Raw genomic sequence first — 10,113 nt, 5'->3', positions numbered from 1 at the left:
ATTAGGCCACTAATAAAGAAGAGATATGGAACCAAAACCCCAAAGAATGGCTCTTCTTAGAAAACAAACAAAATGTTCACCGAGCAAGTGGAAAGATGCAGGTCAGCAAAGCACTTGTAAAACAACAGTGTGGTGACCAAGGCCCTGCCTGGGGTCAGACAGACTGGGGCCTCAGAACCGCTCCACCCTATACTAGACGTACCTCTGACAAATGATTTGTCCTTTCCAAGCCCCACTGCTATTTTTTTCCATGTATAAAACAGTAATAATGGCAATTTTCATCCATTTACATTCCACATGTGTTGAGTGCCTATTATGAGCTACACCCTCTTCTGGTGCCAGGAAAACAGCAACGAATAGACAAGACTGTCTGTCCTTGTGAAAGTTACCTTTGAGTGGGGGTGAAAGAAAGATACACAAAAGAATCAAGTAGATGTATAATGTACTGAAAGATGAAAAAGAGTAAGATAGGGAGGACGAGGTAAAGATATTTTAGGTAATGTGGTCACAAAGAGCCTTAAGATTATGGTAACATTTGAGCAACTATTTTAAAGACCAGGGAGTATGTATACCTTTCCTGGGTGAAGATATTTGAGACAAAGAGAATGTGAATCCACGTTTGTGGCCCCCAGGCTGCTGTTCCTTAAAATAAGAACACTTTGCTCTCAAATGCCAAGTCCCATTAGGGTCAACGCCTCAGGGAGCCTGGATTTGAGGTTGTGTGTCCAGTAAGGGATACGGCGGTGGGGGGTGGGGGGGTGGGGGGGTGGGGTGGGCTCTGTATGTCAAAAAGACAGCATGCGGGAGTTAGAAGAAAAATTCATGGTAGGTGACCAATAGCCATCATAGGCATCGTAGCAGAGAAACAGTTTACAAATACTATTTCAGAAATGGAAAAATGGGATTTGAAATTCTCTGATTGGCAGTTCTCCTAAAGGATAAATCAGTCATGAGAACAGGAAAAAGAAGAAGAAAAAAATGTTGTAATGTTATTCCAAATGAGTGTTTAAAATTACACAGAATCACAAACACTGGACACTGGTGATGCTTTTCCCAGGTTATATATATGCTAAGAAAGGTCACATTCTAGAATATCTAGTTTATGACTATTATGTTGAATATTAAGCCTATTATTAAATAGGCCTATATGATCTAGTCATGTTTCATTATTTACCTTCACTTTTAAAAAATGTTTATTTATTTATTTTGAGAGAGAGTGAGCATGAGTGGGGGAGGGGCAGAGAGGGAGAGAGAGAACCCCAAGCAGGCTCCACGTTGTCAGTGCAGAGCCCGATGTGGGGCTCAATCCCACAAACCACGAGATCATGACTTGAGCCAAAATCAAGAGTCAGACACTCAACTGACTGAGACACCCAGGTGCCCCATACCTCCACTTTTGATATGTAGAGAAAGCTTATGAATTACCCCCTGCCTTACTTATAAGCATCTAATAAACTAATTTGGCTATTTCTCAACTGGTTATTTAATGGGAAACTTCTGTGAATCATTTGATAAAACAAATCAGTCTCAAGTCCTCTGAATACTTAAATATTTGTGTATTGGATTTTTTTAGTATAGGGAAAACCTGTTTCTTCTCCAGCAGGAAGGACAACTCAGTGTCGCAGAAAAAGAAAGCTGGTCACTTTATTTCTTCCCTTCACTGTCTCCTGCCCAGCCTAAGCTTGCATGGCCCATGGAGGAGCTAAGCTGAACGCTGTTAGAACACCTTGAGTATATCACCAGGGAAGTGAGTGAGGACTGATCTGCTAACCATTTCAGCCTTGTCACAAAGCCAGCCTGCTGACACAGAGAGGATAGATAAAGCAGCCCAAACTGACCATGACCCTGGGAACACAGAGGAAGGCTGCCCCACCTCTCTGTCACCCATGAATCTGTGGTTAACCTTTGTATATAAGTGTTGAAAGCTTGTGCTTTATGGAATTCACAGGCATCATTCTCCCAATTTCTCAGCAAATTCACTAGCTTTAGCGGGTGAGCTTTATGGTGAAATTAAGGCATTGGCAGACCATGTCATTACACTGATGAAATCTTCTAAATACAGCTCTAAGATTTAAGAATAGCATTCATGCATAATTCTTATAACCTGGAATGATATAAATAAACGAAAACTGGAGTAATATCATAAAGACCAGGCTAATGAATGGAAGGTGGCCTCTCCATGGTGGCTCATTTAAGACCCAAAAGTGGTGTGGATGGATGCTATTATTAAATATACAAATCTGTTTATACAAATAATTGTTATGGCATCTTTTTTTTTAAATTTTTTTTCAACGTTTATTTATTTTTGGGACAGAGAGAGACAGAGCATGAACGGGGGAGGGGCAGAGAGAGAGGGAGACATAGAATCGGAAACAGGCTCCAGGCTCTGAGCCATCAGCCCAGAGCCTGACGCGGGGCTCGAACTCACGGACCGCGAGATCGGGACCTGGCTGAAGTCGGATGCTTAACCGTCTGCGCCACCCAGGCGCCCCCGTTGTTATGGCATCTTTAATAACACCAGTATTATAGTTTTGCCCACGTCCTAAAGATGTGTATACTTATTTTTCCTCACTAACCAATATATGTCCCGATAAAAAATTAGAAACAAGGCCCTAATCCTGAATCTATTCATTGCTCTCAGCTCATCCTAAACATGGCCTCCCAAGGAAAAACTACAAATAATCATGTTGATTCTCAACATCCTCCATTAACATTATTTTCCTTCATTTCCTGTTGGTGCTTATACATATGCCTTTGGTCTTTGCGATGTGTCGTCTATCAAGAGGAATTTGCAAACCATTCATGAAATTTAGTCAAAGATGTGTTAAAAATGTGACTAGTACCAGAAATAAAGGTTTCAGAAAATATTGGGGAAACATAGGATAAAAGAGAGAGCACAGAGAAAAAGGTAGCTATCCACTTTTCTTTGCTTCTCTACATAGTTAGAAGAAACAAGTATTTTCCTGGAGTGACAATAGACAAAAGAACACTTTTCAATTATGTCATTTATGCCTTTTTCATAACTCCATTCATCACTTGGCTTTGTTTGTATGCACATGTGCATGTGTTTTCTCTTTTGAATAAATTAGGCCTAGAAAGCAAGGAGAAAGAGGGAGGCAGTGACACTGCCCAGGAAGGCGCAGAGAAAGTTTAATGGGGTAGGTGATGCTTGGGCTGGAATCTACAAGACCAGTGCTCTAACCCCTGAGCTATGGCACCAACCACGCTTGGGTTGGAATCTAAAAGATGATGCTTGTGGTTGGATGAAAATGGGGAAGGAAAATCAAGGCAGATGGAATAGAGGTTGCAGAGGCAAAAAAAAATATATAGTGACATTCTAGGCTTGCCTCGAAAAGCCATATAAGTGGAGCCTTAAAGTATGGCTTTTAGCTTGGCAGTGAGGAGAGGGATAACTTTCCATCTTGAGTTCCACCAAAGAAGATTCTGAGGCAATGATAGTAGTGCATATGGTTTACTGGACAAGAGATCTCAGGAAAGTCATTTAAGGGAAGATGGGAGTAAACGGGGAAGGGGGGGTGGTGCACAGAAAGGTGAGGTATGTAGCCATTTATCGCTGTGGACAACTGGAATCCTGTGAGGACACTTTGGAAGAGTATGTAGAATATACTTCAGAGTTTCCCAGGGCCTGAGCAAGCCGGGACTTTCATTGCCTAATTCCTCTGTTATCATTGGAGGAAAGCACTAACTCCGGCTTGTTTTCTGCATGCGCTAAGTATTGTGCCGCCATCAAAAGAAGCCCTTGGTCTGGGTCATAGGGGCTTGTAGTGAGAAGAAGCTTTCTGTGGTTAGCAGTAAACCTGAGGTGATAAAAGGAGGGCACCAATTTTCTGCCCAGCCTTCTTTCCTACTCTCTTAATGCTATTCTCACATTATCCTCTCCATGCCAGCCTTCTCCATTACTTAGGAATGGCTCCATCAGGGCTCAGTTCTGCACCGTAACCCGAGATAAGAGATGTTCTCCTCAGCTCCTGGAACAAACTAGTCTCTTGGGGGAGAGGTGGAGAAAATAACAGTGTTATTTATATACTCTAAACCCCCAGTCCACAAATTCTTTTGACTTGATATCCTTCTACCAGATCCACCCAAAGATCTGTTGGTTGTTGAAGTACTAAAATATTTAGTGACTTAGAAACAAGTAGAATAAACTCTTCCCTTCCAGAAGAGCCCAGAGTCTGAGAACTTCCTTTCAATGAGGTTTTTGACAATCTTCTTCAAAACAATCGTGGTCAAACTCAGGAGTCCAGGTGTGTGGCCTACCTAAAGACGTAGGTATTTTAGACTATTTTTAGATTAGAAAATGGAAGGGAGAATTTACGTTAGCTTCCAAAATTTTTAAAAATTCTCCTTCTTAGTTAAAGTGGGTTTGGAAGATCCTGTCTCCATATTCCTTGACTAAAAAGACACTAAGCCTTTTTTTTTTTGCCCTGAGACATTTTTGCTTCAATAAATTACAGTTATTTGTTGAGTACCAATGGCTTCCTGTTACAGTTAAAGAAAATCTAAAATCTGGGGCGCCTGGGTGGCTCAGTCGGTTAAGCGTCCAACTTCGGCTCAGGTTATGATCTCACAGTTCAATGGTTCGAGCCCCATGTCGGGCTCTGTGCTATCAGCTCAGAGCCTATGGCTTGCTTTGGGTTCTGTGTCTTCCTCTCTGCTCCCCACCACCTTGTACTCTATCTCTCTCAAAAATAAATAATAAACATTAAAAGAAAGAAAGAAAATCTAAAATCTAAAATGACCTGCAAAGCTCTGGCCCCTCCTGCTTGTCTGACCTCAAGTTAGGCCAATATGAGCTTACTCTGGTCTGGCCACGCTGTTCCCTTAACATGGCAAAGTCCTTAGGGATTTGGATGTTCACTTTGCTATACTTGAAATCTCCCCACATTTCCGCTTGTCTAACTTTCTCATTTTATTTACATCTCTGGTTAGATGTTACTTTATCTGAGATGTTTCCTAACCTTCTGTTTTGAAATGTCACCATGCTTTATCTTTATCCCCTTAGACTGCTTCCTGGTTTGGTCACTTTATTTTTGTTCACAGATTCATCCCTAGTGCCTGGTACACAGAAGGTGCTCAATGAACATATGCCAAATGAATAAATGCCTTGGGGTCATAGGATTGTCAGACACTTTTTTTTTTTTTTTTTTTTTTTTGTCCATAATATTTTAATGCTTTTCCACTTTTAAATACTGGTTCCAGTTTTGTGATTGTAACATTTGGGATGACAGGCACTTTCATACAAATAAAATTTAAGGGAGAAAAGATCTTAGACGGATTGCAAGGATTATATTCTTATGGAGAAAAAAATAGCATAATTTTCCTATCTGCAAGGAGAAAGTTGTTTTCATTAGGGAAGTCGAAATTTATAGGGAAAGGCTAAGGTTGTATTTATTTGAGGACTAGTGATTGACACAGTCATACTTTTCTATGTGCTTATTTTGTTTCCTTTTTTTGTGTTAAGTGTTTCCCTCTCACTCCAAGACATAGTATATAAGGTTATCCTGACTCCTAATGAGGGCAGGGCAAGGTATTAGTTTCACTTTGTTCAAGTTCTTGCCTTCAGGCAAGGATTTGACAGCATTCATTAAGGTAACAATCTTCTGAATCAGTGTGATTCATTTGGTGTTTTATTTGCCTATTTTGTTTACATGAACACAGTAAGAGCGGCTGATTAACACACAAAGAACTTTTTAATGTGTGGTTAGTAAGATAGTCTGAAATGATATTAAAACAAAAGTAAAAAAAAGCCTTTATATGGAGATTTTGTATATCCTCAGGGGTTATAATTTCGACTTTTGTGTGCCAGAAATATCAAATTGCCTTTATTAGCTTGCTTAAAGATAGTAAGAACCAATAAATATTGTTTACTTCTCCAGGTTTGGTCTGGCCTTCCTATCACTGCAGAGATATCTGTTTTTGTTTGTTTGTTTAAATTCTGAGATCCCCTAGCTTGTCTATGCTTCTGTCCTGAAAGAAGGAGACTATTTAACTTCCTGTAAAGCTGAGGTCCCTTTAATCATAGACTGGATAACAGACCAGTTACTGTGGAAGACTTTTTAGGTACCAAGTCTCACTTTCAATTTAGCTATATTATCTAGAATTTCTAAAATAAACACGTTTCTCCTGCACATAGAAAACACACACACATTTATATATATATATATATACAACACACACATATATATTAATTATAATATATATTATATATATGTATATATATAATGCACATTTATATATGCACATATATATAATATGTACACACACACACACACACACACACACACACACACACACATAAAGAAAAGATGTAGGAATGATGTTTCCCCTTCTGGGCACAGCATTTGAGAGAGAACAGCTACCATCCATTGAAAAGTAATGCAGGAAGAATTGGCAAACAAAAGACATAAGGAAAAACAGGTTCTGTTACAAACTCCAATTAAATGATAAATATGGTGTCTGGAAGTAGTATGGTTTCAACGAGGTGGTCTGATAATTGATTAAAAGACTTGATCATAAATGTTTTCTTCAGTATCAAGCCAGTACCCCAAGGCATCTTCACTTTAATTCCATTTGTGCACCACGCATATGGCATACTCCCCACGGGGGCTAAGTGCCGAGCTGTTTGATTTTTCACAGCCACTGAGAAACAGGATTTCTGCAAGAATGGGTGGCTTTCTGGTTCACCTTTCCCCACAGACTTAGCAAAATCACTCGCACACAGTAGAGATGCAAGAATGATTTTTTAAAAAATGCATAATATGAATGTATTCTGTGATATTTTCCTCATTGAAGATATTTTAAAATGAACTAAAATAGCTGATGTTACATGAAGCAGAAATACCTACCAGAATTTAGATAATGGTAATATACATGATTTGGCCCCCAAATATCCATTTTGGTTTTCATTTTTAAAAAATGAAAACATCTTTTTTTTAAAAAGTAATATACATCTTTTTAAAAAAAATAATATAAAAATGATAGATTGCTGCACTCCTTATATTTCCTTCATCTGAAAAATTTTAATTCAATTTCCAGTTATTTTCTCAACTAAATATGTTAACAGTATTTGCTCTTATTATTATTTTTTTAAATTTTTAATGTTTATTTTTGAAAGGCGGTGGGGAAGGGCAGAGAGAGAGACAGAATCCGAAGCAGGCTCCAGGCTCCAAGCTGTCAGCACAGAGCCAACGGGGGGCTCGAACTCATGAACCATGAGAACACGACCTGAGCCAAAGTCAGAGGCTCAAATGACTGAGCCACCGAGGCACCCTTCCTCCTGTTTTTGAATGGGAAGAGTATCCATTTTCTGTTTCTTAATGGTAATATTTAGGTCTTCTTTCTTTGATTTTCCAAGAAAATGGTTCATGCTGAGTTCAAATAGTAATTGAGCCCCGTCCAGAACGTAATGGGCAATTACAGATCTCTCTAATTTTGAGAGCCTGTGACATGAGTCTATCCAAGTGGTCAGCTCCATACCTACGAGAAGAGCGTGTGGATAACCATTCTGGCCACTTGGGACTACGCTGACATCTATCTGCAAATTCCATCCCCTGCCCAAACACTAAAATGGCTCTGATGCCCACATAGGCCTCTGCAGCAAGCTAGAATCCAATCTTGTCAGCTTCAGCCTCTGGTGTTCTGCTGTATGGTCTATCAAGCATACACTCAAGAAATTTAGACTGTCACTACTGTCCCCAATGTGCCAAACTATCTCAAGAACAAATGGCCCAAATCATTGTGAGAAAAATCATACTTAAATCCAGTAAATCAACCAAACTAGGCTTTTCTACAGCATGCCCAAGTACTGCGTGGCTATTTCAGGGCCCAGAAGAAAAGCAAGTTGATGAATGTCAGTTACACTATTCAAAAGCCCAATGAAGTTAAACACTCGTCCATTTGGAATCACAAAGGCAATGCTCACTTCGCAGCACATATACTAAAATTGGAATCACAAAGGCATTTATATCGGAGAAATCAACCAGTTGAATAATCCAATAGATCTCAGAGACCCTGGGGTATCTTTACTATGGTCAATTACATAATAAACCACTTCTTTTTAACAGTCTGCCATTGGATATCTTTCTCGTTTGCATATCATTTAAAAGTTCTTCCATCCATGCTTCGTATTCCAGTTCTGATAAAAGTCTGAAATGTTCTTTTCTCAAAAATAGTAGCTTGCCCTTTCCTATGCTGGACTCACTTCTAGGGGAGTAAAAGAAAACACTACAAATAGCAATCCAAAACTAGTCAACCCAAAGAATAACTTTCATTTTTCCCCCTTCCTTACACTTTCATTAAATAGTTCTTTCTCCTTAGGAGGGAGCGCTTACCACCATTTCCATACACCCCAGCATGTTTACAATGATCTCCAAGTAGTTTCTGCACTGGTTTAAGAATTATCAACAGGAGAGGAACCAGTGCCATTGAAACGGTAAAGAAGTGTAGAAATTCCTAATGTCTCTTAAGAGAGAACCCCTAGAGGACTCAACACTGATGAGCAGGAATGACTGAAACTTCTTTGATCAGTAGCCGCCTGGAAAAAGAGTCATTCCATGTTGTGTGTTTTTGGGTAAACATCCAAATGTCCTTACTTTTGGTACTCCAGAGGCATCCTGTTCTTTTGTTATTGAAAGCCCTATAAAAATCAAAGTTTCCAGGCAGAAAAGCGAATCTGTCACACTGATTTGCTTCCAGGCCCTGACACTTATTTACTATGTGGTTAATTTGTATTTGATGATAGTCCAGTGAGGTTATGTACAGCTACTGTGTTACATTTTCTCCAGTTGGTCAGTGAATTATATCAGGAAAAAATGCAATTCAGTAGCGGACTGCAGGCCATAGATGAAGGTCATCTTTGCTCGATTATCTAGTCGTGGCAAATTAAAGATGATTAGATGACTCCTTCCAAGTAGTGAATGTGTTTCTTTGCTTGCTTTTCTGAGTTAGTAGGTATTGCAATTGCCCATATCCTTTTTCTTCCCAACTATAAACTCAATGAGAGAAAGGATTATGACTTGTTACTATTAGAACATCAACACCAGGGACAATACCTGCAAATAATAGATGCTCTGTAAATATGCTGAAGAAAAGAATACACGAGCCAGCAAAGCTGTTTCTTAAATGCCCACTAGAACACCCTGGTGAAATCAATTAGCCTTGATCCAGAAATCAAAAAGTTCAAGGCACAATGCAGTTCACTTTCCTTATCTATGCTTTCATATCTCTTGAACGTTCTGAGCCTCAATTTCCCTGTCTGCAGAATGAGCAGAAATTAATCCAACAAGCCCTTCTGAGACTTGTGTGGTTCTCTTAAAATAATGTAGATGAAAGCGCTGTGAGTTATAAGCCGCTGCATAAACGTATGATCAGACATGGCATGTCATCCTGACACGGATCAGGGAAATAATTTAGGAAGTGAGTGGGGGCTGTAAGAAGGTGGAGAATGCTTAATTTGCCAGAATTCTCTGGGGAGTATGGAATATGGTTGTAAGAAACATTTGATACATTACTTGAGGTACTGAGTGAGATCTTTTACCACTCCTACCCCCAAGAGGCATGCTCCACTTTCAAATAATGCTGAATGAAGCTTTCTTCTAAGAATGAGCTCTCCACTTAACTGCAGATTTTTGAATACAGAGTGGGACAGAAGTATGGAGCCAGAGGGGCACTGCTTGAAGCACAGAGGATGATTTCCCTACGCCCAGCAAACTTCCCTGAAAATTAAAGAGACAATCATTTATTTCTTTAAGACTTTGAGATGATGCTTGCCTATCAAAGATAACAAAGCAAAAGCCTGTCTGGGATGTACACATATTGTACATCCAGCCCCATGTATAATCACATCAGAATCATATTGGACCTAGAGAAACTCCAGACTGTGTATCGTGAAGTCAGAATACACTAATGTAGGAGGGATGAAGCTCAATCTTAGCCAAAAAGTTAATCTCAAATAGCAATGTTGGGACAGACCTGGAGTCAGAACCCAATATTCTACCTCCCGGTGTACTAAACGTTTTACAAGTGATTATATTTTAAGCATTGATTCAAAACCATTGAACAGATTGGTGATTTGTGCCACATTTTTCCATTCTC

The 10,113-nt window shown here is 39.5% G+C and overlaps 1 pseudogene; it reads right to left on the bottom strand.

Moving 5' to 3' along the window:
* Positions 1-3,664: 3,664 nt before the first annotated feature.
* LOC123586614 lies at positions 3,665-8,873 on the bottom strand (annotated as a pseudogene).
* Between the last annotated feature and the right edge of the window lie 1,240 nt (positions 8,874-10,113).

The sequence above is a fragment of the Leopardus geoffroyi genome, chromosome C3 (assembly GCF_018350155.1).
Source record: "Leopardus geoffroyi isolate Oge1 chromosome C3, O.geoffroyi_Oge1_pat1.0, whole genome shotgun sequence".
NCBI lineage: Eukaryota > Metazoa > Chordata > Mammalia > Carnivora > Felidae > Leopardus > Leopardus geoffroyi.
The sequence above is the reverse complement of the archived record's forward strand: the minus strand, read 5'-3'. Positions and strand labels throughout refer to the sequence as shown.